Raw genomic sequence first — 19,237 nt, 5'->3', positions numbered from 1 at the left:
TTTGGATTTTCTGTCCTGTTTTTTATTTTTATTTTACAGACAGTGAAAACCTCACGGAATATTCGCGATAGCTTCAGGCGGAGTGCTCAAAGACCAACATTCTCTCCTTTCCGTTGAGCTGTGGTCCGTTTCTGTTCCCTCTCCGGGCTGGCTCCGCTTGTATCTCCAAATGTTCCAAATGTGAAGCAACCCCAAGGGGAGCCCAGCCCCAGAGCAGGCCGATCGCCTCCTCTCTGACAGCACATGAAGCTCTATGGGAAGGGTTTGATGTGTGGCTCTGCGAGTCACATCACAGCGCGCTGTGTCAGGGAAGCCGAATCAGAGGCAAACTGAAGCGTGTCGTTGATGAGAGGAGCTCGCAGGCCAATCCTATCCCAGAACGAGCAGCCGTGTGGCAGCTCGGCTACCCTCGCAAACCCACGCTGCTCGTTTCCAGGGCGCAGACCAGATCGCGAAGGCTGGCCAGCGCTACGAGCCTTTTGCATCAGAAGACATCCCCGAATCACACAAAAAAAAAACAAACTATAATGTTTGGGTTCTTTTCGATTATTTGTTCTGTTTTTATTTTATTTTACACCCAGTGAAAATCTCACACAACATTCACAGTAGGTTTAGGTGGAGAGCTCATAGGATTCATAAGAGATTTGGTGCTACAAGGCCAACTCATTTTTTTCCCCTTCCGCTGAGCTCTCGGCTGTTGCGGTTCCCTCCCCAAACTGGCTCCACATGTAATTCTGACAGCTCGAGTGGGAAGAAAAAAAAAAAATCTTTCCGGACTCAAGCATTCTGAATGTGAAGATACCTCCAGAACGCCAAGCCTCAGAGCTTGCAGGCCAATTCTCTCCCCGTAAAGCTTAGAATCCCTGCTGACTCTGTTTATCCACTCGAACGAGGACAGAGTTGGCCTGTGGGCGCTGAGAGGCTTTGCAAGCTCAAACCAGCCCTGTTTGTAGGCCTTTCTTTGTGAATCGAACGCGTTGGATCGAAATATCCGTACCTTCGCGTAGACCCCTCAAACCCTTTCAACAGTTTTGCTTCTCGAATGTTCACACAGACACACGCGCACACAGACACCTTTGTACGACAGCAGTTCTCAGTTTTATTTTCAGAGGACATACAGGGCGGCACAGAGGACAGACTCGCTGATATCAAAACAGAACAGATTTTCAGTTACTCGAGTGGGAAACGAGGCATCAGGTCGCGCTACCAGACAGCTCGATCCCTTTCACTGGGACGCGTCTGTGTCGGCGTCCCTTCCCTGGCGCTCGGAGCAAAGGGGGCAAAAGGGGACAGTGCAGCCTCTGCAGATGCTCTTTCCGCAGCTCTTGCAGGAGATCAGCGTCTTTGTGTCCTTGGAGCGCGGGCATATCTGACATCGTTTTCTTTTGCCCTCGCTGCGCGCGCTCGTCCCGCCGGCTTCTTGCATGCTGACCATTAGGTCGTAGGCCGGCCTTGCGCGAGGAACACGCTTCCTGCGAAGTACGAGCGGTCTGACGAGATCTTTGCCCAGCTGCTCGAGGAAGATTCTCCTTCGGTTGCGGTTCCACGGCATCCAGTCCGGGTGCATTTCCCTCCATATCACGTACGCGTTGTACGCCGACATGTCGATCATGTTGTGGAACATGGCCAAGGGCCAGCGCTTGGTCATTCTCCTGCAGCTGTACGTGGCCAGCAGTTTGTCCAGGTTGTCCACGCCGCCCTTGGTTTTATTGTAATCCAAGATCATCTCTGGTTTTTTGTCCCTGCGTTCGTGGCATATTTCGACCCTCGAATGCTTCGTGCTAAGGAGCAGGACGTTTTTGTTCTTTTTGGGCACGTAGGAAAGGGCCGCGGCGCAGTCCGTAAAGGCGAACCTGGAGGAGAGTGCTTCTCGTCCGCGGGCCGACGCGAGCTCCGGAGGCAGTTCGGGTTTGTTGCTTTTGATCGTACCGAGCAGGGTGATGTTCCGTTTCAGGAGCTCGGTGGCGAGCGCGTACGAAGTGAAGAAATTGTCGCACGTGACGTTACGGTGCTCCAGTCCCCGGGTGAGATCCGAAACCACTCGGGACGCAAGGTTTGTCTCTCGAGCACCCGAAGCCAGCTTGCCCATGTACGGTTGGACCCTCCAAGCGTAGCTCGTCCTTGCGTCGCAAGCGACCCATAGTTTGAGGCCGTACTTGGTAGGCTTGCTGGGAATGTACTGTCTGAAAGAACAACGTCCTGCGTAGAGAAAGAAAAACAAAAGGAAGAGTTAAGACAGACGCGAATACGTCAAGGATACCCTGAGAACAGTAAAAAGGGAGGCTGAAACCGCACCTTTGAAAGGAACCATTCGTTCGTCCACAGTCACCTCGGGTCCGATGTCGTAAAGCCTGGGCAGCCGATCGCACCACTCTTCCCACACCTCTCTGACTGCGGCCAATCTGTCCGAAGCGCTCCTAGAGGCTCTCGTGCTTCGATCGTCGAACCTGAGCGTCGCAGAGCGCTGGTAAAAGCTTCTAAGGGACATGGTTGCCCCGAAGATCGGTCGTCCGCACTCGGGCTCCCACAGGCTCACCAACGCTTCGCCTCGAGACCTGTACACCCCGGCCAAGATCAGCAGTCCCACGTAGGCTCTCAGTTCAATCTCGTCCATGGGTTTCGGAGTCTTTAAGGCGTGGGCCTTATCGGCGCTATGGCGGTTGGTAGCTATCAAAATCAGTCTTTCTACATTCGGAGTGAAAAACAAAAGAAAAGAAGACAGGATGTCTTGAGCCCCCTCCCTCGCCTCAGTGGTAGGCCCTGAGGCCTGGTGAGGAGGGGACGCCCGGACGCTCGACCGATCACGCTCGTTCGCTGACCACTTTATTTCACCGTTCTTGGAGGAAAATGTATCCGGGTACACGCTCGCGCTCTCTGCGGCTGGTTCTTCCTCTATGTCTTCCTCGGCGTCTTCCTCAACGGCTTCCTCGACGTCTTCCTCGCCCGATGACCTGGGGCCCCGGTGCTGTTCTTCCGTTTCACTTTGAGAACCATCGAGCTCGTCCACGTCCGTTTCACACTCGTACAAATCCCAATCGGAGGGTTCGTCGCCTCTGCCCTGCCCTTCCAATTCATGCTGAGGACCCCCGGGCTCGACCGCTCCATCGTCAGGCTCGTGGGCCTCGTCCCGCGGCGGATCGGATCGCCTGTCCTCGAGAGTTTCACGGCCGACCTGACCGTGGCCCCCTCTGTCTCCGTCTCCCCCGCCCTGCCCTTCCGAGTCGTGCCGAGGACCCTCGGGCTCGACCGCTGCCGCATCAGGCTCGAGGGCTTCGTCCCGCGGCGGATCGGATCGCCTGTCCTCGAGAGTTTCACGGCCGACCTGACCGTGGCCCCCTCTGTCTCCGTCTCCCCCGCCCTGCCCTTCCGAGTCGTGCCGAGGACCCTCGGGCTCGACCGCTGCCGCATCAGGCTCGAGGGCTTCGTCCCGCGGCGGACCGTGGCCCCCTCCGTCTCCCCCGTCTGAGTCCGAATCCCAGTCGTAGGGTTCATAGCGGCCCGGCTTCGGGGCCCCGCGCTGCCCTTCCGAGTCGTGCCGAGGACCCACGGGCTCCACCGCTGCCGCATCAGGCTCACGGGCTTTGTCCCCCGGCGGATGGGATCGCCGGCCCGCGCGAGTTTTGCGGCCGACTCGACCGTGACCCCCTCCGTCTCTGTGTCCCCCGTCTGAGTCCGAATCCCAGTCGTAGGGTTCGTAGCGGCCCGGCTTCGGCCCCCCGCGCTGCCCTTGCGAGTCGGGCCGAGGATCCTCTGGCTCGACCGCTCTTGTTCCCCGCTTGTGGGCCAGGGGCCTCGACCTGCTTCTTAGTGTTCTTTTGCGGCCTTTGTTCATCCTTAGCGCCGCCTATGACCTTAATGTACATGGATGAGCAAGCTCGAGTACGCCAATCATCCTTTCGGTTGACACACGACGAACTCCAGTGGTAATTTAGAGATGGCTTCGAGAGTTGAAATCGACATTGTGTGGTGTAAATACAGACGTGTCCGAATGAAATAAAACTCTGAAAACTGCACTGGTGTGTTTGAATTTACTTTTATTGTTTCCATCGTGTTTGTTCGCTTATTTTTTTTTTCTTCTTCATTTTTTACACAGAAATTGGAATTGAAATGAAATACATCTCGCCCCTGTATCAACTTTCAAGACACAGACTCTGGGTCATCCTCTTATTGTGTTTGTTCGCTCGTTTTTTTTTTTTCTTCTTCATTTTTTACACAGAAAATGAAATGAAATACATCTCGCCCCTGTATCAACTCTCAAGACACAGACTCTGGGTCTTCCTCTTCTATGAAACGCACGACTCCGTCGTGCACACGAAACCCATAATGGGGACCGATCCGGGGACCCTTCAGGGTCCACAGGTCGCACACGTATTTGAGCGTCCTGCACATGATTTCAAACTTTTTTCCAGTCCAATGCTTTGAGCTCGTAGACTTGGGGACTCCTGTGAGGCTGGCCAACTGTTCGCCCATGGCGCGAAACTCAAGGGACCTTTCGCTCCCTCCGCCATCCTCTCCGTCCTGGGACCACAGCGCGGTCACGAGCTTGGCGCACCAAGAGCTGAACTTCTCTCGGTTGCGTATCGCGCCACTCAGCAACCTTTTGATTCCCAGCCCCACTGGAGTGAAGCTGTAGTCTGTTCCGCAGAGGGCCATGAACAGCAAGTGTTTGGATCGGACGCTCTGGTCCTCCTGCGCTCTGGCTTTGGCTCTCAGGAACAGGTGCCTTCCGGAGCGAGCCAGTCTGAGGTAACGGGCGTGAGTGGACTCCGGGATTGCTCCGTCCGCGTAGGCTTTGGCCGTGCGCTTGAGCCCAGCCGTGATCTTTACCTTGGTCTTCTGGGGGTCGGATCCGATCTCTGGTTCTGCTTCGCCCTCCCGGTCGACCTCTGGCTCGCGGGGGCGCTTAGATCCCCGCTCGACCGAGCGTGCTGCGTTACCGAAAAGTTGCGACGAGGGCGCGTTCCCCGCGCCTAAGACTTTCGGGTCATCCGCGCCGCACAGGACCGTGAAGGCGAAGCGTAACGTGTTTGCGCTGCGTGTGCCGGGGAGGTACGTTTTCTGGCTCTCCAGTGCCAGTTCACTCAGTTTGCTCCTCGCGTCAGACTCGAAGAACGCGCTCAGGAAAGCGACGTAAACCGAGCCTCGAACACCGCCCCGGTACAAGAACTCGTACACTGAGAGTTTGAACGCCTCGCCCCCGTGGCTCTCCAGAAGGCGACCCAGATCGGCGTGTCTTTCCGCCGCGCCGTTGGGCAACAGGTGGTGCTCTGCGGAGCCCAGGTCGCACAGTGCGCTCAGCCAGTCGTCTGTGGCACCCGGCGCTCTGTTGGCGGTCCGTCGGACCGCTGGCTCGACAAGGAGCTCGCCGAAGGGCGATTCGTGCATGGCTCTGTCCTCAGTGTAGCTTTTGTTGTCCAACCTCAGTGTCAGGCCGGGCCGTCCGCTCGCAGCGAGCACGGCTATCAGATCTGTGTCCCCTGTGCACACTGTCACTGAGCCCGTTAGGGCGTTGGCCAACTCCACCATCAGCGTGTCGGCCTCCGTTTCTCGACACTCGACGCAAGCCTTTAGCAAGCCCTGGAGCCGCTCGTCTTCCGGGCTCCCGAAAGCTGTCAAGAAAACTCCAGGCGTCCCCTCAGGCCTGTAGGTCTTGCCGTCGCAGTAGCTCAGATCCACGACGGGAAAATGGAGGGTCTCGATTTTGAAGTGGTCTGGCTCCGTGAGTGGACTGGCCCCCTCTCCCCCGCGCTCGTTGTGGAACGAGACCAGGTTGCTGGCGCGCTCGCCGGCGGTCTGGGCCCAGCGCGACTCGCCTACCGCCCCTGTGACTAAGAAAAAGCTGTCTCTCATGCCCACGTCGGCCAACAGTTTCATCGTGCCGTACTCTATCTCGGCCAGGTGAGCCTTACAGAACTTCAAGTGACCAGGGACCGTCCTGTTGGCCCTTTCTTCCCTCACGCTAGGCTTCTGCGCCCCCGGACCGTCTTTTACGAGCACGACGCATCGGCCGTGGGCCCTCTCTCTGACGTACCAGGATGCGAAATAGCTCGCCATCCTCGCGACCGACATCTCCGGTTCGCTCTCCCTGTAATCGCTTTCTCTGACTGTGTGTGTGACAATGAGATGGTCTATCAGGATCCAGTCCTGCTGTTCGCTGGGTTTCTCGATTACTTTGAAAGGGGACACGTCTGGGTTGGCCAGCATGCCGTGGAGCGCTTGGTGCCTCAGACCCATGTCAGTTCTAGTTGTCCGTCAGTTTCCATCCAGCGCTCGAACATGCGGGGCTTTTTATCGAGTGTCATGCCTGCGTGGGAGCCGTGTTCGGCTCCCACGTGATGCGGACCCAGGACCCCTGGGGGGCCCCGCTCGTCTCGGAGGAGGGCGTTGGGTGCGCTGGACGGCCTTGCGATCCCTGATCGGGGTAACGTCTCTGACGCACTCTGGCCTTTTCTCGGTTGAACATGACGTTCCTGTAACAGAGGTCCTTTGGGTCGATGCTCGCCCTGCCGCCAGAGCCTGGCTTCGGATAGGCCTGCACTCTCACGTTGACAAAGGTCGGCGTGAGGCAGTTGAGAACCTGCGGACAAAGGCAGTTTATCCAGGGGAACTTGGTGCGCAGCGTCTTGGTCACGGAGGGCCTCAGACAGCTCCTTATGGTGACCGTGTTCGTGCCTGGCCTCACGATCACCAGGTAAGCGTTTGAGCGCTCCGCCACGCTCGGGTACGTGAGCGAGAACATCGTCCAGGTCAGCCACAGCTGGGCGTTGTACCGCCACAGGGTAGGGGCATCCAAAACGTCGCTGTTTCGGGTCTTGAGCTCTAGGAGGGCCACAGTGTCGGTCGTTGCATCGTGAGCCAGCAGGTCCACTTCCGTGTAGAAGGTGTTCCGTCCAGGCAGTGGCCCGCAGCCCCGGGTGCAGCCGTTGTGGTACGTGCTGCCGCCTCGGTCGGGCGTGGGCACGCCGGCCACTTTGAGGCCCGCGCAGATCGGCTTGAGGCGCAGGGCCTCGAGCTGGGCGAGCAGGAGGCGAGACACGGGCCCGGTCTCTGAAGCAGCCTTCTTTCCGTTGAACACGTCCTTGCACTGAGCGTCTACTGCGTTTCCTATGCCCCTGGACATGCGGCTCCTGTCCCAGGCGCGCCTGCACGACTCAAAGTTGAGAGAGCCGTATGCCAGCAGGCGTCTCAACTCGCCCTCAAACTTACGGGCTGGGTCCTCAGGCGCGTTCAGGATGGCCAAGTGATGAGACAACCAGCCGAGCGGGTTTCGTCGGTCACGGACGAGGTGGCTAAGGAACCTAGCGTATAGGTCCACACATATCATGTTGTGAGATCGGACGCCTCTCCTGCGGCGCGCGATCGAATTCAAGGTCCTCGTGATGCCGCGGACCCTGTACCACCGGTCCTGCGTCACGGCCTTCGCCTGGAGGTCTCTTCTCGACCCTCTGAACTCGATCACGGGCCTCCCGAGCTTCATCGTATTAAATGTCTCGGGGTGGACCAAGACGCTGTGCGGCAGTAACCGTTAAAGGGGGGTAGGTAACCTATGCTGGCTCCGCCCTCTCGTGCACAGGACGCGACCCCGTCTGCCCACCTCTGCTGGGCGGGATGCAGCGGACCAGGTCCGGCCTCGTCGGAGGCTTCGATTCTTTGATTTCGTCCGGAAAAGAGATGTTGATGGGGAGGACGTCCAACCCCGTACTGAGCGTTGCCAGGTTCAGGGGAAAGTTGGGGGCCGCCATCGCGGTCATCACCTCTCTCATTGTCGGGTTCCTCGCCTTGCCCAACAACATCCTCTACCTGATAGATAGCAGTCACGCCGTGAGGGGGAGCGCTCGGGACGTCTCCTTCGGCTCCTCTACGGCTCAGGAGAGGAGTAGCTACGATCACGCTTACATACACGGCGGCATAGCTGTGATAACCATGGGCTGTCTGGCGATGGTCGTGAGCGTGGTGCTGAGCTTTTTCGCGGCCAAGAGCAAGCGCAAGATGGACGACGCCGAGGAAGGAACCAGAAGGCTCAACAAAAGCACCCGGACGGTGCTGGCCTGTCTGATCATGATGAATCTGGAGCTGTTCATGGCAGTCGTCTCTGGTTGCATGGAGCTCTTGTACAGGCCGCTGATTCGTGACGAACACAGGATGCACAACGTGGAGTGCGCCATAGCAGTGTTCAACATTCTCATATACGCCATGTACGTGATCACCATGGTGCTCACCTCCACAGTGCTCAAAGAGAGGCAAGGCGACGGGAGAAATACAGACGCCTTCATGTCGCACAACGCTCATCGAGACGGTCTTAATGCTGCCAAAACATACGGGGATGGCGACTACTATTCACAGTCCAGCCTGTTCCTGTGAAATGCGCTAGCAGTGAAAGGACTCTGTGCTGGCAGACGCTTTGAGTGTGTGAAATATAGTTTTTTTTTTAGTTTTAAAAATGCTTTTGCTTTTTTTTTACTGTTGCTTGTGCTACAGTAAACTTGCCTGTGAAACTCAATAAAAACAATGACGGGGTTGATGTGTTTTGTTTGTTGTTTTTGTTTCTTTCTTTCAACTATGTTTTCACTCCAGCAAGGCATGAGTCAAGTAAACTTTATTTATAAAGCGCTTTTGTGACAGCAGAGGCTGACCAAAGTGCTTAATGATGAAAGATAAAACAAGACAACGATCCAAAATGAACAACATAATACAAAAGTAATAAAAATCAGTACAATCACCAACTCAAACTCAGTTAAAAGCCAGTGAGAAAAACGGAGTTTTCAACTTGGATTTAAAATCATTCGAAGAATTGGCCTGCCTAACCTGCATGAGCAGTGCATCCCACAAGCTGAGGCCAGCAAAGGAAAATGCCCCATACACTCTGAGTTTCCCCTGTGTCCTTGGCACATCCAGCAGCAGCTGGTCAGCTGATCTAAGAGGAATGCAGCTGTAGCAGCTCAGAGAGACAGGGCAGAGCCAGACTGTTTAAAGATTTAGAAACAAATAAAAGAATTTTAAAATGAACAGTCAGCCAGTGTAGAGAAGTCAGAACTTGAGTAATATGCTCTCTGTTCCACATGCCAGTTAACAAACATACAGCAGCGATCTTTGCCAGTTTGAGACAGGATAAGGACGAGTGAGAGATGGAAAGAGAGTTACACTGATCCAGTCGAATAGAAATAAAGGCGCGGATTACTGTGTCAAAGTGCTTTATTGATAAAAACAATTTGACTTTAACCAGCTGCTTTGACTGAAAGAAGCTGGATTTCCCCACTGAATTTGACTGAGTAAATCCACAGTGAAAATAAATTCAGGAACTCGACCCTCTTCGATTGCGGGAGGGTGTACCGGGTGTACCTGTCTGGGGTCAATACCAAAGGGGGGTATGCGTTTTTAAAATGACCCCCCCTCCTTACCTTTTTTTTAATCCATGCTTTTCTTTCCCCCTAAGACAGCACAAGGGTTATCAATCTTACCTGTGATAAGCATGTAAAAAGGTATTGGTTTGTCAATATAACCCTTCCGCTCCCTTAGGTTGGCATGTGCTTTGGGGTCTGCATGACCCCCCTCCAAAAAAATATAACTCCCTCCGCTGTTTTACAGGGCATAAGTGACCCCACGAGGCATTTCTCGGTGGCCAGCACGAAACCCATTCCCTCCGCTGTTTTACAGGGCATAAGTGACCCCACGAGACAATACTTTATTTTTTTTTTCTCTCCATCCTCTCCGCTGTTTTACAGGGCATAAGTGACCCCACGAGGCATTTCTCGGTGGCCAGCACGAAACCCATTCCCTCCGCTGTTTTACAGGGCAGAAGTGACCCCACGAGACAATACTTTATTTTTAATTTTTTCTCTCCATCCTCTCTTCATTTTCCTTACACCCCAAGACCACCAGAAGGTGGAGAGGGAAGGAGGGGGGTAATCAATTTTTTTTTTAAATTTATTTTCATACCCCTCGCGCTGTGCTTTCGCTTGCATTCGACCCCGTATTATTAAAAAAACATTCACTCCGCTGTTTTACGGAGCTCAAATGACCCCAAGAGACAATACTTTTTTTTCTCCAAAAAAAGCGTTCACTCCGCTGTTTTACGGAGTGCAAATGACCCCACGAGACAATGCTTTTTTTTTTCACCCACTATTCATTTCCTTACAGCGCACGACCACCAGGGGGAGGGGAAGGGGGGGCATCAATTCATTTATTTATTTACATACCCCTCGCGCTGTGCTTTCGCGTGCATTCGACCCCGTATTATTAAAAAAACATTCACTCCGCTGTTTTACGGAGCTCAAATGACCCCAAGAGACAATACTTTTTTTTCTCCAAAAAAAGCGTTCACTCCGCTGTTTTACGGAGTGCAAATGACCCCACGAGACAATGCTTTTTTTTTTCACCCACTATTCATTTCCTTACAGCGCACGACCACCAGGGGGAGGGGAAGGGGGGGCATCAATTCATTTATTTATTTACATACCCCTCGCGCTGTGCTTTCGCGTGCATTCGACCCCTGTATTATTTAAAAAAAAAGCGTTCACTCCGCTGTTTTATGGAGCTCAAATGACCCCAAGAGACAATACTTTATTTTTTTTTCTCCAAACAAAAGCGTTCACTCCGCTGTTTTACGGGGCTAAAATGACCCCAAGAGACAATACTTTATTTTTATTTTCCTCCAAAAACAAAAGCGTTCACTCCGCTGTTTTACGGAGCTAAAATGACCCCAAGAGACAATACTTTATTTTTTTTTTTCTCCAAAAACAAAAGCGTTCACTCCGCTGTTTTACGGAGCTCAAATGACCCCAAGAGACAATACTTTATTATTTTTTTCTCCAAAAACAAAAGCGTTCACTCCGCTGTTTTACAGAGTGCAAATGACCCCACGAGACTATGCTTTTTTTTTCCTATCTTCATTTTCCTTACACCGCACGACCACCAGGGGGAAGGGGGGGGGGTATAATTTTTTTTTTTGTTTATGGCATTTGGCAATTCCCTCGCGCTGTAGTTTGGGGTGCATTTGACCCCCGTATTTTTTTTCAAAAAAAAATAAAAATTCCAACCGCTGTTTATCGGAGCACGTGTGACCCCACGAGGCGTTTTTTTTTTTTTTTTTGGTGGATGGCATTTGGCAATTCCCTCGCGCTGTAGTTTGGGGTGCATTTGACCTCCGTATTTATATAACCCTCCCACTCGCTCAGGTGGGCATGTGCTTTGGGGTCTGCATGACCCCCCAAAAAATCCGCTGTTTTACGCAGCTCGTGTGACCCCACGAGAAATTTCTCAGTGGCCGGCATAAAAAACATTCAGTCCGCTGTTTTACTGATCGTAAACGACCCCACGAGAAATTTCTCTGTGGCCGGCATAAAAAACATTCAGTCCGCTGTTTTACGGATCGTAAACGACCCCACGAGACAATACTTTTTTTATCATCCTCTCTTCATTGTCCTTACACCCCACGACCACCAGGGGGTGGAGGGGGAGGAGGCGATGAGGGGGGGCATCAAACTATTTATTTATTTTCATACCCCTCGCGCTGTCTTTTGGGTGCATTTGACCCCGTATTTTTAAAAAAAAAACATTCACTCCGCTGGTTTACGGAACGTAAAGGACCCCATCCTCTCTTCATTGTACTTACACCCCACGACCACCAGGGGGTGGAGGGGATGAGGGGGGGCATCAATCTATTTATTTATTTTCATACCCCTCGCGCTGTCTTTTGGGTGCATTTGACCCCGTATTTTTTTTTCTTCATTGTCCTTACACCCCACGACCACCAGGGGGTGGAGGGGGAGGAGGGGGGCATCAATTTATTTATTTATTTTCATACCTCTCGCGCTGTGCTTTGGCGTGCATTTGACCCCATATTTTTTATCATCCTCTCTTCATTGTCCTTACACCCCACGACCACCAGGGGGTGGAGGGGGAGGAGGCGATGAGGGGGGGCATCAAACTATTTATTTATTTTCATACCCCTCGCGCTGTCTTTTGGGTGCATTTGACCCCGTATTTTTTAAAAAAAAAACATTCACTCCGCTGGTTTACGGAACGTAAAGGACCCCATCCTCTCTTCATTGTACTTACACCCCACGACCACCAGGGGGTGGAGGGGATGAGGGGGGGCATCAATCTATTTATTTATTTTCATACCCCTCGCGCTGTCTTTTGGGTGCATTTGACCCCGTATTTTTTTTTCTTCATTGTCCTTACACCCCACGACCACCAGGGGGTGGAGGGGGGGAGAAGGGGGGCATCAATTTATTTATTTATTTTCATACCTCTCGCGCTGTGCTTTGGCGTGCATTTGACCCCATATTTTTTTCATCTCTTCATTGTCCTTACACCCCACGACCACCAGGGGGTGGAGGGAGAGGAGGGGATGAGGGGGGGCATCAATCTATTTATTTATTTTTATACCCCTCGCGCTGTCTTTTGGTTGCATTTGACCCCATATTTTTTTTAAAAAAAAAAACATTCACTCCGCTGTTTTACGGAACGTAAAGGACCCCATCCTCTCTTCATTGTACTTACACCCCACGACCACCAGGGGGTGGAGGGGATGAGGGGGGGCATCAATCTATTTATTTATTTTCATACCCCTCGCGCTGTCTTTTGGGTGCATTTGACCCCGTATTTGTTTTCTTCATTGTCCTTACACCCCACGACCACCAGGGGGTGGAGGGGGGGAGAAGGGGGGCATCAATTTATTTATTTATTTTCATACCTCTCGCGCTGTGCTTTGGCGTGCATTTGACCCCATATTTTTTTCATTTCTTCATTGTCCTTACACCCCACGACCACCAGGGGGTGGAGGGAGAGGAGGGGATGAGGGGGGGCATCAATCTATTTATTTATTTTTATACCCCTCGCTCTGTCTTTTGGTTGCATTTGACCCCATATTTTTAAAAAAAAAAAAAAAACATTCACTCCGCTGTTTTACGGAACGTAAAGGACCCCATCCTCTCTTCATTGTACTTACACCCCACGACCACCAGGGGGTGGAGGGGATGAGGGGGGGCATCAATCTATTTATTTATTTTCATACCCCTCGCGCTGTCTTTTGGGTGCATTTGACCCCGTATTTGTTTTCTTCATTGTCCTTACACCCCACGACCACCAGGGGGTGGAGGGGGGGAGAAGGGGGGCATCAATTTATTTATTTATTTTCATACCTCTCGCGCTGTACTTTAGGGTGCATTTGACCCCGTACTTTTTAAAAAAAAAAACTTTCACTTTCACAAACTTTCATTTACACAGAGTATAAATGACCCCACGAGACATTACTTGGTGGCCTGCATTTGGCAATTCCCTCGCGCTGTACTTTAGGGTGCATTTGACCCCTGTGTTTTTTTTTTTTTTTATCCATCCACTGTTTTACTGTGAGTGACCAACCAGACATTCTTTTTTTTTTCTCTCTCTTCATTTCCTTACCCCTCGCACTTGCTTAGGTTGGCGTGTGCTTTAGAAAAATCCCCTCCCCAGACACAGGGACACAGACACAGAAAGCTGTAGAACGAGCTCAGAGAACACGCGCGAGAGAGATAGAGGGGGGAGGGAGGCATGCGGAGACCTCCGCTCTGTGAGGCCGACCGAGGCACGTTAGAGAAATCCCCTCCGCTGTCAAGCCAAGAGAACAGCCAGAGAAACAGCAGGCCAGACGCAGAGGAGAGACCGTGCTGCCTGCAGCTGCGAGGAAAGACCAGAGTTTTTTTTTTTTTGAGGAAGCAAGGGAACTCGGCCGATCAGCAGCTTTCTTCTGTGTTTCAAAGCAGGGAGGTTCTCAGCTCAGGGAGCGGGCAGGGCCCTGCAAGAAAAGCAGCGTCTCGCAGCTATGCCGAGCAGGATTTTCAATGTCACTAATCACAAAGAGAAAATAAAAAGGATGCTCGTTGGAGCATTGCTGGTTTTACACGCCTGAGTGTCTGCAAGTCACGTCCAAAGCCGCTTGGCTTCGGCTCATTCGCAGAGCTCCCTCCCTGAAGACGACGTGTTTGCATTTTTACACACACCAAATACGTGTCCACAGCTCAGCTTTTTGTGGGGCCAGATCAGAGATGAGGGCAGTGGGCAGACACAGAAAGCTTTCCGAAGGGGCTCAGAGAACGCTCGCGACAGAGAAACAGAGAGAAAGGGAAGAAGGAGGAGGTGGAGGAGGAGGAGGAGGAGAGAAGGAATGTGAGGCAGAGACTGGGGAGAGGGGGTTGGAGACAGAGATGATTTGGCCTCGGCTCTTGGAGAATGACTGACTCGGACCGCCCAGTGGAGCTTCACTCACGAGCGGGCGGGAGAAACAGCAAGGCAGACCCAGAGGAGGAACTGTGGTGCCTGCAGCTGCGAGCAGGGAGTTTTGAGGAAGGAGGGGGCAGGGAACTCGGCCGATCAGCAGTTTTCTTCTGTGTTTTCAAAGCCGCACAGCCTCTGAGCTCTGCGAAGACAGGGGCCACGGCTCAGGGGGGAAGAATGCAGCCTTACTCTCTGACGAGTCACACAGCCTCTGAGCTCTGCGAAGACAGGGGTCAGCCCAGGGGCAGGCCGCAGCCTTTCTTGGTGGGGGAAGAAAGCAGCCTGTCGAAGCAGAGCCAGCCGCACAGCCTCTGAGCTCTGCGAAGACAGGGGCCACGGCTCAGGGGGGAAGAATGCAGCCTTACTCTCTGACGAGTCACACAGCCTCTGAGCTCTGTGAAGACAGGAGTCAGCCCAGGGGCAGGCCGCAGCCTTTCTTGGTGGGGGAAGAATGCAGCCTGTCGAACCAGAGCCAGCCGCACAGCCTCTGAGCTCTGCGAAGACAGGGGCCACGGCTCAGAGGGGAAGAATGCAGCCTTACTCTCAGACGAGTCACACAGCCTCTGAGCTCTGCGAAGACAGGGGTCAGCCCAGGGGCAGGCCGCAGCCTTTCTTGGTGGGGGAAGAATGCAGCCTGTCGAACCAGAGCCAGCCGCACAGCCTCTGAGCTCTGCGAAGACAGGGGCCACGGCTCAGGGGGGAAGAATGCAGCCTTACTCTCAGACGAGTCACAGCACGGCTCAGAGGCAGGAGGCAGGCTGGAGGCGGCAGCCTTTCGCCATCAGAGACGCACAGCCTCTGAGCTCTGCGAAGACAGGGGTCAGCCCAGGGGCAGGCCGCAGCCTTTCGAAACCTGAGCCGCACAGCCTCTGAGCTCTGCGAATGAGCCAAAGCCAAGCTCTTCCTCTCAGAAGAGTCACAGAGGCCACAAGACAGAGCCGTGGCCTATGTCTTCGCAGAGCTCCTTGGGAAAGGTTTTTCTCTAGCTGTATAACAGAAATCAAAAATAAAAAAAAGTGACAGAAAATCCAAAGCAGCACAGAAATTTCTTTGGTGCGCGATGACTTTTTATTTATTTTTTTTTCATTACAACCCAGGGATAGCTCAGCGAAATGGAGAAAGAGTTGGAGCAGGATATTCAATGTCACTAATCACAAAGAGAAAATAAAAAGGATGCTCGTTGGAGCATTGCTGGTTTTACACGCCTGAGTGTCCGCAAGTCACGTCCAAAGCCGCTTGGCTTCGGCTCATTCGCAGAGCTCTGAGAGCCTGCCCCCACAGAGGGCCCCTGAGGAAGCAGCGGCAGGCAGGCCAGAGTGGAATTTTCCTCTCTGAAGACGACGTGTTTGCATTTTTACACACACCAAATACGTGTCCACAGCTCAGCTTTTTGTGGGGCCAGATCAGGGATGAGGGCAGCGGGCAGACACAGAAAGCTTTCCGAAGGTTCTCAGAGAACGCGCGCGACAGAGAAACAGAGAGAAAAGGAGAGAGGAGGAGGAGGAGAGAAGGAATGTGTGTGACTGCAAGAGGCACAGACTGGGGAGAGAGGGGGGAGAGAGACAGAGATGATTTTGCCTAGGCTCTTGGAGGCTGACTGACTCGGACCGCCCCAGAGCCACACAGCCTCGTCGCTCTGTTTGCATTTTTACACACACCAAATACGTGTCCACAGCTCAGCTTTTTGTGGGGCCAGATTAGGGATGACGGCAGCGGGCAGACACAGAAAGCTTTCCGAAGGGGCTCAGAGAACGCGCGCGACAGAGAAACAGAGAGAAATGGAAGAAGGAGGAGGAGGAGAGAAGGAATGTGTGTGACTGAAAGAGGCACAGACTGGGGAGAGAGGGGGGAGAGAGACAGAGATGATTTTGCCTAGGCTCTTGGAGGCTGACTGACTCGGACCGCCCCAGAGCCACACAGCCTCGGCGCTCTGTTTGCATTTTTACACACACCAAATACGTGTCCACAGCTCAGCTTTTTGTGGGGCCAGATCAGGGATGAGGGCAGTGGGCAGACACAGAAAGCTTTCCGAAGGGGCTCAGAGAACGCGCGCGACAGAGAAACAGAGAGAAATGGAAGAAGGAGGAGGAGGAGAGAAGGAATGTGTGTGACTGAAAGAGGCACAGACTGGGGAGAGAGGGGGGAGAAAGACAGAAATGATTTGGCCTCGGCTCTTGGAGGCTGACTGACTCGGACCGCCCCGTGGAGCCTCACTCACGAGCGGGCGGGAGACACAGCAAGGCAGACGCAGAGGAGGAACCGTGGTGCCTGCAGCTGCGAGCAGGGAGTTTTGAGGAAGGAGGGGCAGGGAACTCTGCCGATCAGCAGTTTTCTTCTGTGTTTCAAAGCAGGGAGTTTCTCAGCTCAGGCAAAGACCAGAGTGTTACTTGTTTGTTTATATCTTTCTTTATTTTCCTTTACATATGTAAAATACATTTAAAAAAAAAAAATACAGATTGCGAGAGGAGCAGGAGGGATAGACCAGCATTTCAACAGTTTGATTTCTGCCTGAGGCCTCCAGCACAAGCCTTGTCTACAGAATCAATGTCTTTTCTCTTTCTTTTATCGCGAAGCCCTTTTCGCACCTTAAAAGAGTTGTAAAGTGCTATATGTATGAACAAAGTGTCATTCGTTCGTTTTATTTTATTTTTTAATGAGACCAGGCTGGACTCTTTACAGCCATTCCCCCCATTCGTTCTGACATGCAAGATAAGTGTGTGTGTTGGATTATGTAAAGGAAATTGTTTTAGTATTATCATTGGTTTAAATGTGTATGCTTAAATGTTAACTCAGATTGACCTTTTTACCTTTTTAGAAAGATTTGTGTGTTTGTTCATCTGCTTCTCATCCCAGCACGGCTGAGGGGGTTTGACGACACACTGTCCTTAGCTGATAAGGACTGGTTGAAGTTAGAATGCACCAAATGGGTCATTATACGACACCCACAATGAACTTTTTTCTGTGTTTTGAAATTTTTACCTTCTTCTTGTGTTCTTAATAAAAACAGCACGAGGAGAGACAGAACCTTGGTGTTGCTCCACCAACAGAACTCTCCAGGAAAGTCCGGCTCGCTTCAAAGCCTGAAGATTTGTTTTCCAAATTCCTCACTCCACACGCACGCACAAATCAGTGAACATTTCAGACAAATCTTTACATTATCGTTGGTTCTGTGTTGCATTTTGGACCGTAAAGGGGGTACAAGGTGAGGATGAAAATAACCAAGAGCAGCATCGCCGTTACGGTTACTAGAAAAACCTAACTGGAGTATGTTGGAGGAGGAGGAGAGTCTGGAGCTCCAGCTGGAATCATGTTGGTCAAATTCAGCATGTAGCCCGGAGGCTGTCCTGCATCGCTGTTTTTCATACGGCAGATGAAGGGAAACAGAAATTACTCTCAACAAACACAGGCCTGGATGAGGCAGTTATATTTTAATAAATATTGTTATTTCATTGAAGGGAACCTGAACGAATGACACTTTGTTCATACATATAGCACTTTACAACTCTTTTAAGGTGCGAAAAGGGCTTCGCGATAAAAGAAAGAGAAAAGACATTGATTCTGTAGACAAGGCTTGTGCTGGAGGCCTCAGGCAGAAATCAAACTGTTGAAATGCTGGTCTATCCCTCCTGCTCCTCTCGCAATCTGTATTTTTTTTTTTTAAATGTATTTTACATATGTAAAGGAAAATAAAGAAAGATATAAACAAACAAGTAACACTCTGGTCTTTGCCTGAGCTGAGAAACTCCCTGCTTTGAAACACAGAAGAAAACTGCTGATCGGCAGAGTTCCCTGCCCCTCCTTCCTCAAAACTCCCTGCTCGCAGCTGCAGGCACCACGGTTCCTCCTCTGCGTCTGCCTTGCTGTGTCTCCCGCCCGCTCGTGAGTGAGGCTCCACGGGGCGGTCCGAGTCAGTCAGCCTCCAAGAGCCGAGGCCAAATCATTTCTGTCTTTCTCCCCCCTCTCTCCCCAGTCTGTGCCTCTTTCAGTCACACACATTCCTTCTCTCCTCCTCCTCCTTCTTCCATTTCTCTCTGTTTCTCTGTCGCGCGCGTTCTCTGAGCCCCTTCGGAAAGCTTTCTGTGTCTGCCCACTGCCCTCATCCCTGATCTGGCCCCACAAAAAGCTGAGCTGTGGACACGTATTTGGTGTGTGTAAAAATGCAAACAGAGCGCCGAGGCTGTGTGGCTCTGGGGCGGTCCGAGTCAGTCAGCCTCCAAGAGCCTAGGCAAAATCATCTCTGTCTCTCTCCCCCCTCTCTCCCCAGTCTGTGCCTCTTTCAGTCACACACATTCCTTCTCTCCTCCTCCTCCTTCTTCCATTTCTCTCTGTTTCTCTGTCGCGCGCGTTCTCTGAGCCCCTTCGGAAAGCTTTCTGTGTCTGCCCGCTGCCGTCATCCCTAATCTGGCCCCACAAAAAGCTGAGCTGTGGACACGTATTTGGTGTGTGTAAAAATGCAAACAGAGCGACGAGGCTGTGTGGCTCTGGGGCGGTCCGAGTCAGTCAGCCTCCAAGAGCCTAGGCAAAATCATCTCTGTCTCTCTCCCCCCTCTCTCCCCAGTCTGTGCCTCTTGCAGTCACACACATTCCTTCTCTCCTCCTCCTCCTCTCTCCTTTTCTCTCTGTTTCTCTGTCGCGCGCGTTCTCTGAGAACCTTCGGAAAGCTTTCTGTGTCTGCCCGCTGCCCTCATCCCTGATCTGGCCCCACAAAAAGCTGAGCTGTGGACACGTATTTGGTGTGTGTAAAAATGCAAACACGTCGTCTTCAGAGAGGAAAATTCCACTCTGGCCTGCCTGCCGCTGCTTCCTCAGGGGCCCTCTGTGGGGGCAGGCTCTCAGAGCTCTGCGAATGAGCCGAAGCCAAGCGGCTTTGGACGTGACTTGCGGACACTCAGGCGTGTAAAACCAGCAATGCTCCAACGAGCATCCTTTTTATTTTCTCTTTGTGATTAGTGACATTGAATATCCTGCTCCAACTCTTTCT

At 52.4% G+C, this 19,237-nt stretch overlaps 2 protein-coding genes across 2 annotated transcripts in view; both read left to right on the top strand.

The window, feature by feature from the left end:
• Nucleotides 1–19,237, top strand: part of LOC144986810 (uncharacterized) — a 508,483-nt gene that overhangs the window by 392,760 nt on the left and 96,486 nt on the right. The window lies entirely within an intron of this gene.
• The window catches only part of LOC144987228 (uncharacterized), a 431,641-nt gene that overhangs the window by 351,363 nt on the left and 61,041 nt on the right, over nucleotides 1–19,237 (top strand). The gene's annotated exons all lie outside the window — the stretch shown is intronic.

Source organism: Oryzias latipes, chromosome 2 (assembly GCF_053564925.1).
Source record: "Oryzias latipes strain Hd-rR chromosome 2, Olatipes_Hd-rR_3.1".
Taxonomy (NCBI): Eukaryota; Metazoa; Chordata; class Actinopteri; order Beloniformes; family Adrianichthyidae; genus Oryzias; species Oryzias latipes.
The sequence above is the reverse complement of the archived record's forward strand: the minus strand, read 5'-3'. Positions and strand labels throughout refer to the sequence as shown.